This window comes from Crocodylus porosus, unplaced genomic scaffold (assembly GCF_001723895.1).
Source record: "Crocodylus porosus isolate Cpor-Errol unplaced genomic scaffold, CroPor_comp1, whole genome shotgun sequence".
In the NCBI taxonomy this organism is placed as follows: domain Eukaryota; kingdom Metazoa; phylum Chordata; order Crocodylia; family Crocodylidae; genus Crocodylus; species Crocodylus porosus.
Window position 1 is genome coordinate 13,959,580 of NW_017728909.1, and position 17,647 is coordinate 13,977,226.

A 17,647-nucleotide genomic window follows, 5' to 3' on the forward strand; every position below is an offset into this window, starting at 1 on the left:
TTTTACAGTGTCTCCATGCTTTCATTCCTACCTTCCAGCATGGACGATTGGCTTCCCCAGTTAAAATATGCACCCCAGATTTGGAGAGAGAAGTGCATGTGGTATGTGAGTAAATATGGGTATTAACATGCAAGTTCAATGGACCCCAATTGGTTTTAATGGTATGGCCTGTAATGCAGAAACTGTATCGGTCTAACATCAAGGTTGAGACATAATGAACAGGTAGCCACGTATAATGAACTACCTCAAGGGGCCTTTAGTCCACAGCAGAGAATGGGAGCATGAAGGAGTACAGCTCCCTTGAAGCACTGCATTGGTTCATGTGGACTCCGGTTCATATCAGCCTGAAACAAAATATTTCAAGACGTCCAAATCAGAAATGTTCAGAAATGTTTTATCCTCTAAAGTTTGACCCTTTTTATCCTTGGTTCAGGATGTAAACAAATGTGGAAACATGGTATTTCTGTTTTACAATTTGTCCTCATTTTCAGCTGCCAAACCTATGTCCCAGCTATTTATCAAGGCCCTAGAGGAATTACACTGACTTCAGTGGAATTTCTCCAGACCCAAAAGGGTGTAACTAGGAGCAGATTTTGGCCTCTGGACTGCAAATCTGACACTTTTTCTCATCAATTAAAGGTACTTAAAGGGAACAGATACAGATCACATTATCAATCATGATTGACATTGTTTACTTTTGAACTGAAAAATATCTTACAAGGGGTAGCTGAAGCCAGTAAAACAATCTTGTATTTGGTTTCCAGTTCTGAATGTCAAAACAATCTTCTTTTTACACAGTCCTTGTAATGACATCTACTTGGCAGCTTGCCGGTGACCTCTTGCTTTTTGGTTCATGCTAGTGATGCAATATGAGCATGCCTCTGTGATTCCAGTACACAGTTCTTTGCAGAACTCACGAGGAAGCCATTGCCCCAAGTGGTGGTTTATCATTTATCCAAATCCCTCTTCTAGGAGAAAAAACAAGGCTAGCTTTCCTGAGCACAGCTCCTGTATCTCTTCCCATTCTCTTCTCATGTCAGTACTGGCAGGTGCCCAAATAGTTATCTTATTGTTTCTGGATTCAGTTGCTCTATTAGATTTGGAAGTATAAGTCAAATGAAATCCTTTGAATGTTTTCTAGGTGGCAGTTTGTACAGTTTCAATGCCACAAGGCAGCTTTAAATCAATGGTGACCTTTTGTACAAAGCTCTGAACGAATGTATTTGGGTCACTGGTAATTGTAAGGTTCAGAAACATTTGATGACACATTGAACCTTCAAGAAATGTTGATGCCTTCAAGTCTCTCCAGTGGGTTTTAGGGAGATAGGACAGGTCTCCAAGGTGAACAGCCTCTGGCATGTTAGAACACATGAGATAGGACACATTTCTCCCTAAATTTCTCATGACTAATTGCTTTAAAGGGTGTTGTGTGTGTGTGTTACAAACAGCTGCCAGAAAGCTTTGGGGCTAACTTTTCAGAAGTGTCCAATAGTCTTAGGATCCCAGTCTTATGACTGACATGATTTAAGCCCTTTTAAAAATCTCCCTGCTAGCTACACGTGGTCAGTAGTTCATGGCTCACTGATTGTCCATTGTTGTTTCCAGTAGACTTGCACAGAGCAGAAGTGTTATATAAGTTACTAAGAATGAAAGGTTAACGGAGGCCTTTCAGAAGGACATGATGCTTGCTTTATTTGCCTGCTTGGGAAGAGATGGGTGGTGATGGTTGGAGAATCCCTTCTGTGAGGGATGAAGGCATTCGTATGCTATCCTGACTTATAGATTTGGGAGGTTCACTGCTTGCCTGGAGCCCAGATATAAGATGCCATGGAAGAATTAGAGAGACTCATCTGGCCCTCTGCCTACTACCCCATGCTGCTCATCCAGGTGGTACCAATGGTAACGCCAGTTTTCTTTGATCCTTCTGGTCAAGAAGAGGGGCCTGGACAGGAGCAGATGCATCCTGCAGATCAATGCATGTCAGTACTGAGGCTAGTTTTAATATTTTCACTGATGATCTGGAAGATGGGATGAAGAGCACCATCACCAAGACTGTGGATGACAGCAACCTGGGGGGAGCAATAGATACCCTGGAGGCCAGGGCTAGCATTCAGAGAGTCTTCAATAAATTGGAGGATTGGACCAAAATAAATCCCCTGAGGATCAATAAGGACAAGTGCAAAGTCCTGCATTTAGGGCGAAACAATCCTGTGCACCGGGACCGACTGGGGCCTGACCGTCTAAACAGCAGCTCTGCAGAAAAGGTCTTTTGGGGGATTGCAATGGACAATAAGCTGAATATGAGCCAACAGTGTGTCCTTGTTGTGAAGAAGGTTAATGTCATATCGAGATGCATTAGTAGGAGTGTTGCCAGCAGATCGAGGGAAAATAAGACTGAGGAGGACTTAATAGCAGCCTTCAACCACCTGAAGGGGGTTCCCAAGAGGATGGAGCTGGACCGTTCTCAGTGAGGGCAGATGACAGAACAAGAAGCAATGGGCTCAAGTTGAAGCAAGGGAAGTTTAGGTTAGATATTAGGAAAAACTTTCTCAGGAGTGTGGTAAAGCACTGCAACAAGTTACCCAGAGAGGTGGTGAAAGCTTCGTCCTCGGAGGTTTTTAAAACCCGGGTAGACAAAGGCTTGGCTGGGATTATTTAGCTGGGGATCGTCCTGCTTTGAGTAGGGGGTTGAACTAGATGAATCCCTGTGGTCCCTTCCAACCCTAATTTTTTTATGATTCTATAATTCTATTGTAGTGATATGATGATAGTACTTTACCTGTTCGAAGCAGACATTAACTAAGTAATCCTCACAAAACCTCTTTGAGGGAGGAGGAATAATTGTATTAATCTCATCTTGCTGAGATTTTAGGTACCAGTTCTTGAATAAGATGGATTTATGGCTGGATTCGTTTTTTTAAAAAAAAAAAAAAGGATTGATGTCTGTAGACTGTGATTTAATTTAAGCATTTTGATTCTAGATTGTAGTCATTTTAAGTACTGAGATAAATTATATACTTCTTAAAGGTGCAGTAGTAATGTCTGATATTGCATACATTCATAGTAGGTGACATGCGAAGATGTCATACTGGTGTATGTAGTTATGGACAAACTGTAAGCAAGCCACAGAATTTATGATCACAAGGACTATGGCAAATTCACCTACCAGGAAGCCGATTTATGAAGGTTGTTTATTGCTTGATGCATTTTTAACGACAGGAACTTAAAGGTATTCTAGGTATTTCCTATTCTTGCAACAAAGATGTCCTACTGAACATTTGTAGTAGGATCTAGAGTGGATCTCTTTGCATTTCTGTTGCCATCATAATTTCATAGCTTGCAACTAATGTCTGCAACCGTTGCAGAATGTTTTATGTGAGCCTGCAATTATTAGTAGTAAGAATCCTAAAAGTTGTTGAAGGTTATTTTTTTAAGACCAGAAGAAAAAAATAAATCTCCAGGAACTACTAAACTGATAAAAGGCATTCTTATTTAAGATAAAAATGCAAATGAATCCTCCCTGGAGGAATTTACGGACCACATGAAGAAAAATACAGTAATTACATTCATGACAAAGCAATGTTTAATATCTTGCCAAGGAGAGGGGAGGACACAATACGGCTAAACCATTGCAGGAAGTACTGCAGAAAACAATTCTGCATCATTAGGGACCTACACTTTCTTATGTCTGTGAACTAGGAGGAGGAATTAAGAAAATGTAAAATGTCTGGAAAGTGGAAGCACAAAAGAGTTAATATAATAAAAGAGAAAAGAATATCTACAGAAAAAGGGAAAGAAGGAGGAACTGTTGAGTATTAAATAGCCAATTGGCTATTTAAATGGCCAATTTTAGGGATATCTTTGGATCTCCTCACCCTAATAGTAACCTATTACATGGGTGAAGTCAACACAACATTGGTGGGGTAAGGTACTAACTAGTGGAAGCAGATGTTTTGACATCTGGCCTGCAGGGGAAAAATATATTCAGCTGAAACATTATGTGACTGGAGCTACAGTAAATGGTAGCACAAGATAGGGTTACTCTCTGTTGGTCTGTCTATCTGTCTATCTATCTTTGGTTCAGGGAACTTGTCTATGTAAACCTTACAAATTTGGGTTGATCTTGTTATAAAAAAAATTTTTTTTAATCTGCTATCTGAGCTTTTGCCATGTCTCTCCCAAACTAGGGACAATAGCTCATCTTTAACCTCCAAAGATACCCTTAGCAAAATGGCACCTTAAGACCATAGCATGCTTAACCTGTTGAAACCATTTGCCTGCAACGAGATGGAAGAGAGTAGTGGAATTTTCCTAGAAGGGGAATAAAAAAAACCCTGATGTGAGGGTACATGTCTTAAAAAAGAGAGGAAGGTAGAAAGAGTAGGGGAGAGAGGAACAAAAGAGACACATTTTTGGGAAGGAAAGGAAACCTGTTGACTGCTGGCCCAGACAAGCTGAAGGGCACTGTTGGGGTCAGCATTTATTGTTTTTTATTTGTCCTGGATTTGTATATCTTTTGTGCTGTGTAGAATAAGCATAGGACTGAAATCCAGGAGTGGAAGGACCCACTGTGATCGATGCTCCCTGTCCAGGAAACCACATCATATAAACGCTTTCGTGCATTGATCATGCTCCGTTGTAAAAGCAGCCGGTGCTTTTGCCCCCAGTTCTCCTGCCGGAAAGCTGTTCTGGGACCTCTTTCCTCTTGATGATTAGAAACATTCTTCTCATTTCCAACCTACATTTATTCAGGGTTTTTGTGCCAACACTGACCTTTAGCTTAAATAGTTATTTTCCCTCTCCAGTGTTTAGTCCTGATGTATTTATAGAGAGCGATCATATCCCCTCCTAGCTTTCATTCTCCCCTCTTCATTTGTCATTTGGATTGCTTAGTTATCCAAACTTTTTTTCATCTCTCCTTGTACGGTAGGTCACCCGAATTGCCATCCTAAGTGGGGCAAGGCTATATTGTGTAGGGTTGTATTGTGTATGGCGTGCCAGGTGACACTGCGGGTGGTGTGCCAGGAATGAATGCAGGCTGACAGGGGACACAAACAAGTCAGCAGACGTACAGCTTGTGTGTGCAAAAATACATGGAACAGGAAACCTAAAGAAGAAATATAATTGCGACACCTCATTAGAGGATCCACTCAGATACTCCTGTCCTCATGTACTGCATACTAATTTCCCTAAGTGCTGACCATAAATACCTGACAACATAGGAATGGAAGGAGTCCAGATCACCTCTTGTGAGTGGACAGTAGATGGGCTAGGATTTTCTTCTCTTTTCCCCCCAGCATGACTCTTTCACTTCAGTCTTGTTGTCAATAGAAAAAATGCCAATGAGATGGGGTGGGGGGCAGAATCCATGGGAGAGCTGTATCCTATGTAGTGCTTTCTCATATTGCCGACTTTTATGTAGGACGTAGTGTTGAAATAAAATTGTAACAATCCTCTTGTTGAAGCGCATGCTAGTAACCATCGCCTCTTAAAGGGAGCACGCAACCAGCAGATAAAGTTCTTACTCTTTATGGGCAGAGAGTTCAAGACACATAGAGTGCAACTTTGGGAGTTTTTTAACTGGCTCAGAAGTTTCTGCAGTCAATGACGTGCAAACAGAAAAGCCAAAATGTCTCTGTTATGCCATTTTGCAGAGTCAGGCCGAAATTGTCACAAGTGGGTGTTTAAATGAGGCGTCTAAATCCATATTCAGGCACTTAAATGAGTGGCCTAATCTTCAGGGATGTTCCAGGCGATACTAGAAGAGCGACGCCTGTTTGGAAAATTACAGTAGCTTTGTAAGCATTGTATGAAGCTTTGCATCCCTTGAGCAATGGATGTGTTACACTTACCCCCTACAGTTTTTAATTACTTTATTGCTTGCTGCTGATGTCCAGCACCTCTGAAAACCATGTTACCCATTTACTCATAAAATCCTACAGTTCCTAAACCAATCACTGAAGAAGCCATGAGTCAGACCTAAGATATAATAAAGACTTTCTGAAACATCACAAGTTTTATCATTTCTTTAAATATCAATGTGGGGGGGGTCCCTTGATCTTACTTTTTTGTTTCAAATTTCCTTGAGTCATGTTTTCAAACTTTCACCCACCCCACCTTACATCTCTGAGAGACTGAAATTTCCCATTTGGAAAAAAAAAAAAAAAAAGCAAGGCTGAGATTCTCACCTAAGCACGTGAATCCAAGAGGGGGGGCTTTAAGAAAATCACCTAACCGTAGGAGACTCACAGTTTGCCATGGTCAGGATTCAGGTGCCTGACATCAGGCCTCTGAGTGTGAAAAATCGTTCAAGAGTATGATTCAGTCTTCAGGGCTGGAGGGGAGTTAGCAAGTCAAAGAAAGAGCAGCAAGGAGACTGCTTAGCACTGTGGGTAGAATAATGCAATGTGCTGGGCAGGCATCAGGAAAGATGGGGATTTTCTTCATACTTCTATCATGGGTGTGTTGTGCAGGTCTGGGTATTTTGTGTCACCTGTCTGGGACTCTGATTTACATCCTGCCTTATGTCTGTCATCTCTTTTAAATGTGAAACTCTTTTGGATGTGGCCTCTCCCCTTTTATGTTTGCCCAGCATCTAGTGTGGTGGTTGTCAAATATTTTGAGGTTACGTACCCCTTTTGAAGTCTGTTATACTGATGCTTACCTGTCCAATGCTGTGTTATGGTTAAGAAAAAAAGTGGCACTTCATATCGCTACAACAAATGGTAAGCTCTCCAGTAACCTAAAAGACATGGCAATATTGTTCTTATTGGTTTTTTCTTTTTCTTCCTTTCACTCCATTTAAAGTTCCCTTCCCTTCTTCTGCTCTCCCATGCTTTTCTTTCACATAACTCTAGAAGTTTGTCACGTGTCCCTAGGGGTACATGTACCCCAGTTGGAGAAATTCTGGCCTTGAGTTAATTCAATCTTTGGTTGCAGCCCCAGCTACTAAATGAATGCAAATATTAAGCAATAGTCTTACATCTGAAGAGGGCCTTGTATATTAAGGCATGTGCAGCTTCTTATATCCTAACATGTCTGCATATATACATACACACACACACCTTGGGAAACCAATTGCAGTAGCAAATTTGGCCTGTATGCCAGTGTATTTCTACACGTATTTCCTCTTCAGCAAATTAGAGTTAACTGTTTTCCTCCTCCCAGGACCTGCAATGTAAGGTAGTTGAGTGAGTCAAGATTAAAGCAGTTGTTTGCTGTTAATGTGTACAGTAGACAAAATAAAATGATCCTTGAGTATGATTCCTATGTATAAACTCTTTGTAGCTATTATTGAGCTAGCACTAGGTTCTCCAATCTTCTATTAAAATATCAATAGTATTTTTCAGAGCTTAAATTGAGCAGTGATTTTATTTAAGGCCGAACCTATACGTCACTTTTCTTCGAAGAATCTCTTGTTGTTGCTAAAAATGAAAGCCATTCAAACTAGCAATGATTGAAACAGGGGCAGGGAAGGGAAAAAAAAATCAATAGAACAATTTCCAGGGTACTATCTCTGCTTTTGAAAAAAGACCATTAATAACATGCTTCCAGTAAAAGCAGCTGCTTGTTCAAAGTGCATTCAAGGGTGAGCTGAAAGGATGACTCTCTGTACGCAGCCTCCCTGGAGATAGAGTTTGCAAAGATTTCAAAACCCAGCCTCAGAATCTGGACAAAGGCTTTCCTAGGCATTTTAAATAGTTTTTCTTGCATTGGACTGTAAATCCAGGGCTGAAAGGCCTTCCACAACAGAGCAACTTTGGAGAGGGTGATGCAGGTCGCTGCATGAGCCAGCACTATCAAAACCATTTACAGAAAATAACTTGCTTTTCAGATTTGCATACTTGATTGTGGTGACTAATATGAGTCGTCAAAAAGTTGTGACAATTTTCTAGTATCTCTCAGCCCGAGGGCCACATCCAAAAGTTCTTTCTCCAGCAAATGATCTCAGTGGAAGTTTTAATGGAGTAAGATCTGATTAAGAACTGAAAGTGGCATTTATTCTATGCTCTGGTTCTTGGCATTGGAATTTACTTCGCCCTTGGTTTTATCAACGAGGTATATTTCAATAACGAGATATACACCCTCCAAATTGCTGGAATTTCCTATGGAAAATGTTCTTGAACCAAACTGTGGGAGGAGTACTGTAACATTTTTGGGTATTTAGGACTTAATTAATGCCCTACAACTCATGCTTACAGTGGTCCAATGTTTCCTCTGTGATAAATCCTGGAGGCACAAGGTCCTTGGTTGGGATAAAACACTATAACTCCACTCAAACTGATAGCTATGCCAAGTCCAGATCAGTGCATTAATAGGCAATCACTACAATCATTGCAATTAATATGCAATCACTGCAATCACTGCAGTGTATTCCGCAACCATATGCAGTGCACTCTGTTTTACTTTTTTTTAAACGGATGGAAATGATATGCACAAAGATGAGTGGCAATTAGTGTCTCCCTTAATTATGCTATATAAGCAGAAAGTGAAAATAATTGTATTTCCTGTAGACCGTATTCTGCTCTGCTGGCATAAAAGGGGGCCATTGAGGAGAATTAAGGAAAAAATGCTTTGGATGCGTGTTGATTGCAGACTCCAAAACTATACTCTGGATACAACAGTAGTGGACTATGGGTACATATGAAATCTAAACCCAAACATTAATCCAGATTTTGCAAATTGCCCTACCTTGATTATAGGTGGGGGCAATCAAGAGAATCAGAGGATCTGCCTTTTTTTCTTTTTTTTTGCAGTTAAAACACTATCTAGTTTTTTGTTTGATTGTTTTTGGTTATTACTTGTTCCACTGGTGCTTGTGCTTCATCTCTGAAGCACAAGCACCTCTCTTTTCCTCTCTTTTTAAGAGGAAAAGGCTTTAGAAATAGATACTTGACATGAAAACTATGTATCATCCTAATAGCAAAAGATCTTGGGATATGAATAAAGATGATGTGAATGGGGGAAAAGATGTCCTAAGTTGCTATGGCATCCTTCTGTAGGCATCCTGGATGGGACCCCTGAGAGTGGCATCCACGGTGGCATGCCCATTTTGCATGTCAGGGGATCTGGCTTTCAACCTTGTGACTATTCTTTCACTTGAAGATTGTGGCTCTGTAGAATAGCAGTTCTCATGTTCACTTCTCACACAAAGGTTTCTTGATCAAGACCAGACCAGACAAAAAAAAAGGCTGCTCCTGGCAATGTTAGACCAAGCTCTGCTTTTTATCTCATTTCAAGAACAATACAGAGAAGTTGGACCAAGTCCAGTGGAGAGCAACAAAGATTATTAGAGGTCTAAAGAACATGATTTACAAGAACATTTTGGAAGAGCTAGAATCACTTAGTCTGGACAAGAGAAGAGTTCAGGGCATTTGATGACAGTCTTCGTATACCTGAAGGGTGGTTGCAGAGAGGTTGGTGATAGGCTGTTCTCTGAGGTTGCAGGGCACAAGACTAGAGCTAGTGGTCTTAAATTTAAGGTTAACATAGGCTGGATATTGGAAGAACTTTCTAACTCTAAGGAAGCTTCGGCATTGGAGCTGATTACTTAGAGACTTCCTGCAATCTCCATCCTTTGACATTTTTTAAGAGCAGTTTAGACAAACACTTGTCAGGAAAGGTTTAAACAGGTAGGATCCTGCCTTGAGGTCCCTTCCATACCTATCTTTCTATGGGCACTTGTAGATGACACAGGGGGATAATTCTCCCTAAACTGACATTTTTTTTTTTTGTAAAACACCACTTCAATTTAGGGTGAAGCAAATCCCTGTGTTATGTACACCCATGTCCTTACTTGTCTCTCCAGTGGCAGGGAGGGGAGAGCGAGCTGCTGGCAGGCCAGGAGGTCCCTGAGCTGGGGCGGGGAGGGAGGCTGGTGCCCCTCCCCGCCCCGGCACCACCCGCCAGCAGGCACCCAGCTCGGGCAGCCCCAGTGGGCACTGCAGCTGTGGAAGGGAGCATTGGGTCCCTGCACAGGCCAGGTATTGATATTGATGGGGAAGTGGTAGGAAAAAGTGATCCTGTCTTCTGTCTTCCAACAGCTTTCATTTACAATATAAAAACCTGATTTACATGGCAGTAAATACAAGAAGAAATACTAATTATTCCTCTGTGAGCACCTTAGTGTTTCCCATTCTTCTAGCATCTCTTCTACATCTCCTGTCCATTCTGTGCTTTCATTTCACTCTTTCTCATGTTGCACACACATACACACATGCCTACAGGCTCGTCCACTGTGCAATCTATTCCCACCCCCAACATGCCATGCATTCCAGTCTTCCTGGTGTTTTAGTCTTGAGATGTCTACAAATACTTCGCCATTAAAGTGCTCCTTTTTTTTTTCTTGCACATGCTATATTATATACACTTTTGTTTCTCTTTACTTCAGATTGACTTCATATGTGGATTTCTTGCTGCTAACTGGGCATAGTCCAGTCCATTCAGAGAAAAAAATATTGACATTCATGTGAAAAGGAGTCCACGAATTCAGTGCAATTCCCAAACATTCAAATAATTTCATTCCCATTCACTTACTAACTTTTCCCCAAATCCTCATATTTTGTCAAAAGCTGTTACAATTTTCAAGGTATGGTATGGGACCTCACCGAGCCTAGCTAACTTTGCATGAGCTGCTAGTTTTTTCAAATTTGTTGTGTCTTTGGGATTTCCCAGAAATGGAGGGTGGACGTAATTCATTCTGGGTATTTGCAAAAACACAGAAGAAATGCCATATAGGTGGAGCAATCTGTCAATGTTCATAAATAAATGTGAAGCTTGGATTTACCCACCAAAAACATGGGCCTTGTTGAGAGTTAGCAAGAAAGAACCATGGGCCAAATAGTGATAGGATTGGGAAAGTTTAGTTGGAGGCAAGAGAGATAAAACAGGCCAGTCTGCAAGGTGGAAAGGAAAAGGACCACAAAGATTTCCATCTTCATACCAGTAGGACTATTGGTTAGGATACAGTAAAATAGACTCCTAATAAGCTTTGAAAGCTTATTCAAAGTAACCCTACAGAATTTCATAGGATCCTCTATTACTACTTAAGCCTTTGATTTAGAAAGCTGAATGTTGGTTAGACTTGCCGTTGTCTTTTTAAGACCATATTAATACACTTTCATTGACTGTATCTATGATAAATTCAGCATGTAGGATCATTTTAGATTTCATGAGTTTTTACCTTATCATAAAAAGTTATTACCCAGTTCATTGAAATTTGGCTGCATAATTCTGCAATTTTTATTCAAATGGGGTTTTTTTATTATTATTTTAATGTTGTCTGGCAGCATTCAAATGCAAACCCAGAGATGGGGGCCTCCTCTTCACATTTTATTGTAGCTGATGTCCAAAAGCTAAATGGCGACTGGGACTAGATGGGCATGCAAGGGAACAGGAATTTCTCTGCATAGCTTATCTAAACTCTGAAATTAGCAGGCACTGTCTGTCACTGCAGATTTCCGTAGGGAGCTGAGATGACTGGGCATCAGGTTTTTTTGCCTTTCAAGTGTGTTGGATGCAGCCGGTGCTTGGGGTTTTGGCTGGGGTGTGCCAGAACTTTTGCTGGAACCTAAACCTGGAGGTACCTGCCTAGAAGTCCTTGTTCCTCTGCTCAGTATCAGACCTTTTGCCATGTTTGTGGTCAGGAAGGAATTTTACCCCATGCTACAAACTGTGGGGTGGGGTTTGCCTTCTTTGGCAGCAGAGAGTGTGGCCCTCTTCCTGGACCTCTCAAGCATATTTTAACAACTTTGCTATAACAGGGCATTGGCTGCCTTGGGCCCCCTGCTTTCAGGTGCTATTTATGGAGGTTCCTTTCAGGGTTGACTGTGTGGTTTTGCAAATAGGTCAGACAACAGATTTGTGCAGGATGGTTTAGATAAGGATGATCCTGCCTCAGGCAGGGGGGTGGACTAGATAACTCTCCAGCCCTATTTTCCTATGATCCTATGACTGGGAAAAGGAGCGGGTGAGGCCACGTGCCCTAAAACTGTACTGCTCAATTTAGCAGTTAGCACAAAGCCAACACGGTTTGTCCTGGAGCAAATCGTTAGTGCTCAACTATATGTGGATCAAAAGCAGGAGCCACAAAATTGTGTGATGCATTTAGGAAGCGCAATCTTAAATCTGTCGATTTGACTTTGTAAACTGAAGGTTGTGAATCTGTCCTGGAGTCTCCTAAAAACCACGGGTAGGTGCAGGTGTGCGGGTGTTGAGGGAATGTATGCTCAGGCCCTGATTTACCATTTACACTGAAAAACATAGCAGCAGAGCTAGAGAAACCCTTATAAGTGAGTGCATGTGAAGAGAAGTGGAATGCTTTTTTTTTTGTTTTTTACCAGGCAACAGAGCCTGACACTTTCTGCAGCTACTGACTGTGAGCATGTACACATATCAGCGAGTAGAAGGCACTGTTTTCTCTGGATGTGAAGTTAGCCTTGTTCCACTGGTTGTGATTGCATTGCCCCCTGCTGCCAAGTTTCAAGAGCTAGTGAAAGATTCAGTACTGCTCCTGACAACAAATGGTCATTTCCTTCAAGCTGATCCTCAGGGGATTGTGTTTTAGGAGCAGAAAACCTACACCCTATTCCCCATGGGTGACTGGTGCCTTCCAAGTCTGGGGGGGCACCAGATCACTGACCGGGGCATGGGGGTCCCCCAGCAGCCGATCGCCGACCCGAAATCACCAGTGGCAAAATCAAGAGTGCACTTCCACTGGTACTTCAGGTTTTCTGGCTGGCGTTTCCAGGGGGTGCACAGCCAATCTCAGGGGATGCACGTGCACCAATGTGCATGCATCGCCAGTGCTATTCCCTGTGCTACCATAGGTGCCGGCTATTTTATCGGAATAAGTGTATGAAGAGAGTTTGGGAAAACATGTCCCAGCTGTGTTAGTTTAACGCTCTGAAAAGACTTTTAGAGCGACAGGAAATCCCGATCATGAAAACACAAACGCGATTGTGTCAGAGTAAATGGGAAATTTCGTGTCGCCTACAAATGCCCCAAGAATGGGAACAACATAAGTCAATGCGCTGGTTGGGAAGTCACCAGATAGCCAAGAGGAAAACCTGAGATGCGTCTTAAACTTCAGCTTGCTCAGATGCTTAGACACCTTACTCTGGTTTGCTTGAAGACTGCTGTCACTAATGAAGCTTTACAACCTTCTCCCATATTTGGTTGCCTGCTTTATCTGTTTATCCCAAAATACAGCTAGAGGAGAAAGTGGTGGGCCCATTATATATAATAGTTAATTTATTAGATCGTTCACCCAGGACGTGAATACCCAGATTCAGTCCCCGCCTCTAACAGAACTGAAACACACATCGTGCACCCCAGGGATTGGTTCTAGCCACAGGACTGTAGGGTAGCATACTTTCAGTCCCACCTGATGAAGATGATTCATTTTAACATGAGCTAATTAAATATTTAAATAAGGCACGAGAGAGCACTGCTGTCTAGTTGTGACTGTGTATGTGTTTCCTGGAAGAGAATGACTAATCTGTCATTTTCCACAGAAATATGACAAACACCATCAAGTTTGATTGGTGTTAGACTCTTGATGCGGAGCTGCAGAAACAGAGAAAAACCACAAACACAGGATGGCGGTAGCAAAACTAGGGCAGAGGGACCAGGTCAGCTGCCTCACCTGCCAAGTTGGTCAGAGAGCAGCTGGGAGGATCGAAAAAATATTTGGTCCTGCTGCAGCCTTGCAATCACACTAGTGGCAGAGTGGCACCCAGAAGCCACCACTGCCCCCATGCATCTCTCTGCCCCAGACAGTCGGCTGTTTGGTTACGCCCCTGCATGGCAGGACTGTAGGTTGATTTCAGCAAATAGTTTTTCTGGCATGAACTGTTTCCAGAGAGCACCATGGAGGTTACTGGCCATGACTGTCCATATTTGACATATATAGCTTATGCTCCTTGAGGACAGGTGAACCGTATCAAGGTCACACATTTTCTGGGCAAGTGAACTGTTGATTGCAGTATTCCAAGGAAGGTGCCCTCAAGACCCACCAACTCCCACAACAGTTTTCAGCAAAAAGTGACCATGACCGCTGTGCTTTCCCCTGAATTCAAAGTTGTTGACAGCAGTTAGATGTGTTCTGAGACGTCGATGTTGAGACAGCTTTCAGACTCTGATCTGCATTGCAACGGAGCTGTGCTGCTCACCCTGGGGTTCACCCACAACAGCTTACCTTTAGATGCCCCGCAACTTTTACAATTTAAAGTCTAGCTGCTGAATGAATTTAGGTGCTTGCTTACTGAGTTTTGGGGCCACTGGAGAAGAGATATTGTGGATTGCTTTTCAGTGCCTACTTTACAAATCTAGATCTCTCCCCATGTCTTTTTCAGTATCCAGGTGCCTAACTCCCTTGGGTCCTTTTGAAAAAAAAACACTGAAGGGCAAAGCAGATCTTGCTCTCCTTTTTGCTTAACACTGAACAAAGCCTGTGCATGTTGCATATGGAAAGGTACTGTTCATAGGCCAAAATGATCTGCAGAGCTCCAACCATGAAGTCACTGAAAGGATCCATGAATCTGTGACAAAGTGCACCATGGACTGCGGTACCACTGGCTATAACTTTATAAAGCTGTATATTTTACACCACAGCAATGACAATTTTTGGTGGCTTCCTGTATGCTGCACATACCCCATGGACTTGACAGATTCCTTTGGGCACCCCTTTTTATGCCAAACCTCATTGGTTTTTATATCTCTGAGTTTCTATTCTAAGGAGATGCTTCTCATATAATCTGCTGGCTTGATAGATGAGGGCATGGTATTATTGCAACGTGCTGTCCGCTGCTCCTTTTCATCATAGTTATAGCTACAGAGTAGCAAGAGCTTCACTGGAAATGAATGTTAGAAATCATAATGGCACTTTATACCATGCAATTTTATTTAGGGAAATGCTATTCAAGACATAAAATAAGGGGTTCCTGCAGAAATAAATAAACAACTGGAAACTTTAATATAATGATTTCAGTGTCAGGGTTATTGTTTTCTATAAGGATCCAGATGGCACTTTTATATTCTAGATTTTACCCCCATTTACTTCAATTTTGTCCAAAGATTAATATGAGATATTCATTTCCAAGTGAGAGATTACCCTAGTGATTAAAATCTCTTTTGTTAAGTGTAAGCAGAAGAAGCATTTATTAATACTGAGAAATATATTACTTGAGTTTCCTCTCTGCTTAGATTTCTCTGCTTAGATTTCTCATGAAACTCAGCCATATCAGAAAGGTGGGGGTTTTTAATACCAGCATCATTTAGTCTTAATTTTCATCCATTGGGTCAAGACTGTTGACTCTATGCACAGGACTATTTTTTTTTTCTTTTTGCAGAATCTTGTAGATAAAAATGTATTGTCCATTAAAGGAATAACATTTGATTGCATCTAGGTATTGGTGCTGAAAACTGAATGCCCAGGACCACATCTTCTAAAAAAGTTGAGGACCAAATGTTTAATTTCAAATATATTTCCTGTTATCCTTTTCCTAGTCTCTGAACACCTCAGGATTCTGTAAATGAACTTCTCTATACAAGGCCCTTTTTATCAAGGTTGGAGGGAATCATAGAAAATGAGGGTTGGAAGGGACCTCAGGAGGTCACATCTAGTCCGACCCCTTGCTCAAAACAGGACCATCCCAGCCAAGGCTTTGTCTACCCCAGTCTCAAAATGTCCCCAACGATGGATATTGCACCGCTTCTCTGGGTAACCTGTTCCAGTGCTTTACTACACTCCTAGTGAGAAAGTTTTTCTTAACATGAAACCTAAACTTCCCCTTGCTGCAACTTGAGCCCATTGCTCCTTGTCCTGTCATCTGCCAACACTGCTCCATCCTCTTTGTAACCTCCCTGCAGGTAATTGAAGGCTGCTATTATGTCTCCTCTCAGTCTTCTCTTCTTTCAACTAAATAAGCCCAGTTCCCATGGCCTCTCCTCAGAAGTCATGCCTCCCGGCCCCTGAATCATTTTTGTTGCCCTTTGCTGGACTCTTTCCACTGTGTCCACATCCTGGAAAGATGTGGGCAATGGAGTGTCCCAGGGCTCGGTTCTGGGATTGGTACCATTGAACATCTTCACCAGTGATCTGGATGAGGAGGTGGGACGCACCCTGTCCAAATTTGCAGATGACACAAAAGTATGGGGTACAGATAACACTCTGGAGAGGAGGAACCAGATCCAGGCCAACCTAAACAGGTTGGGGAAGTGGGCAGAGAGCAACAGGATGCAATTCAATAAGGACAAGTGAAAGGTGCTGCATCTAGGGAGGAAGAACTTCCATAATACCTACAGGCTGGGGGGCAACCTTCTCAGACCCACTAAGGCCGAAAAAGATCTTGGAGTCAGTGTTGACTCCAGGATGAACATGAGTCACCAATGTGATGAAGCAGTTGGCAGAGCCAATCACACCTTTCGTGCATCCATAGAGGTGATTTTCTCCCTCTATGTGGCAGTAGTCAGACTGCTGCTGGAGTACTGTGTCCAGTTCTGGATGCCATAGTTCAAGCAGGATGTGTACAACATGGAGAGGATCCAAAGAAGATCCACTCGTATGATTGGAGGCCTGCAGGGAAAGCCCTACGAGGAGAGGCTAAGGGACCTTAACCTCTTCAGCCTCTCCAAGAGAAGGCTGAGAGGAGACCTTGTGGCGGTGTACAAATTCATAAGGGGAGAGCAACACGAAGTAGGTGACAATCTGTTCACCAGGGCACCTCCTGGAACAACAAGGAACAATGGCCATAAGCTACTGGAGAGAAGGTTTAGGCTGGACATTAAGAGAAAGTTCTTCATGGAAAGGGTTGCTAGAATTTGGAATGGGCTCCCAAGGGAGGTGGTGCTCGCCACGTCCTTGGGAGTCTTCAAGAGGAGACTGGATGGGCACCTGGCTGGGATCACATGACCCCAGAGATGGTGACTCTTTTCTTGCCTGCCAAGGGCAGGGGGTTGGACTAGATGGCCCACTGAGGTCCCTTCTGACTCTATGAACCTATGCATCTATGAATCTTTTCTGTAGTGGGGGCCCAAAACTGGACACAGTATTCCAGATGTGGCCTCACCAGTGCTGAATAGATGGGAAGAATCACTGCCCTTGACCTACTGGCAACACTCCTACCAATGCAGCCCAGTATGCCGATAGCCTTCTCAGCAACAAGGGCATGCTTTTTGAGAGACAGAGCACTGTGAGAGCATAAAGGACCAGATTCTATTTCACGCATTAGATGCCCAAGTCAGCTTAGAGACTTAAGTGTGATATTATTCCACTCTGCTCCAGTCCCTACAAAACTGCAAATGACAGGTTGGTGGGTTCTCCGCTTGCTCACTGCTACCAATGATTTCGTCTTAAGGCTAAAATGATGACATATTACAAAACCAGGCATGGTTGAATTAGAGCCTGCTACCAAAAAAAAAAAAGAACAGAAAAACCCTGGAGTACTAGAGTCTTTCTACTCATTTTACTATGATTTTGATGAAGCCCACAATCTACACCAGTCCTTACCTCACAGCTGCTGTTGTGAACAGAATACATGAGCCATGCGGATACAATAAGTATTTTGTGCCTACCATGGAAATTCTGACAACTACTTAGGGTGTTATTTGGATGCTGAGTTTTGTGAGTATTGCCCTTTAGTACCAT

General features: G+C 42.4%; 1 long non-coding RNA gene across 1 annotated transcript in view; it reads right to left on the reverse strand.

The window, feature by feature from the left end:
* The window catches only part of LOC109308190, a 22,485-nt gene extending 5,318 nt beyond the window's left edge, over positions 1–17,167 (reverse strand). The window contains exons 1-2 of the long non-coding RNA XR_002100523.1: positions 17,107–17,167; positions 16,085–16,086 (exon numbers count right to left, since the gene is read on the reverse strand). This is a non-coding gene — a long non-coding RNA (uncharacterized LOC109308190). The remainder of the gene's footprint in view (positions 1–16,084; positions 16,087–17,106) is intronic.
* Positions 17,168–17,647: the final 480 nt, after the last annotated feature.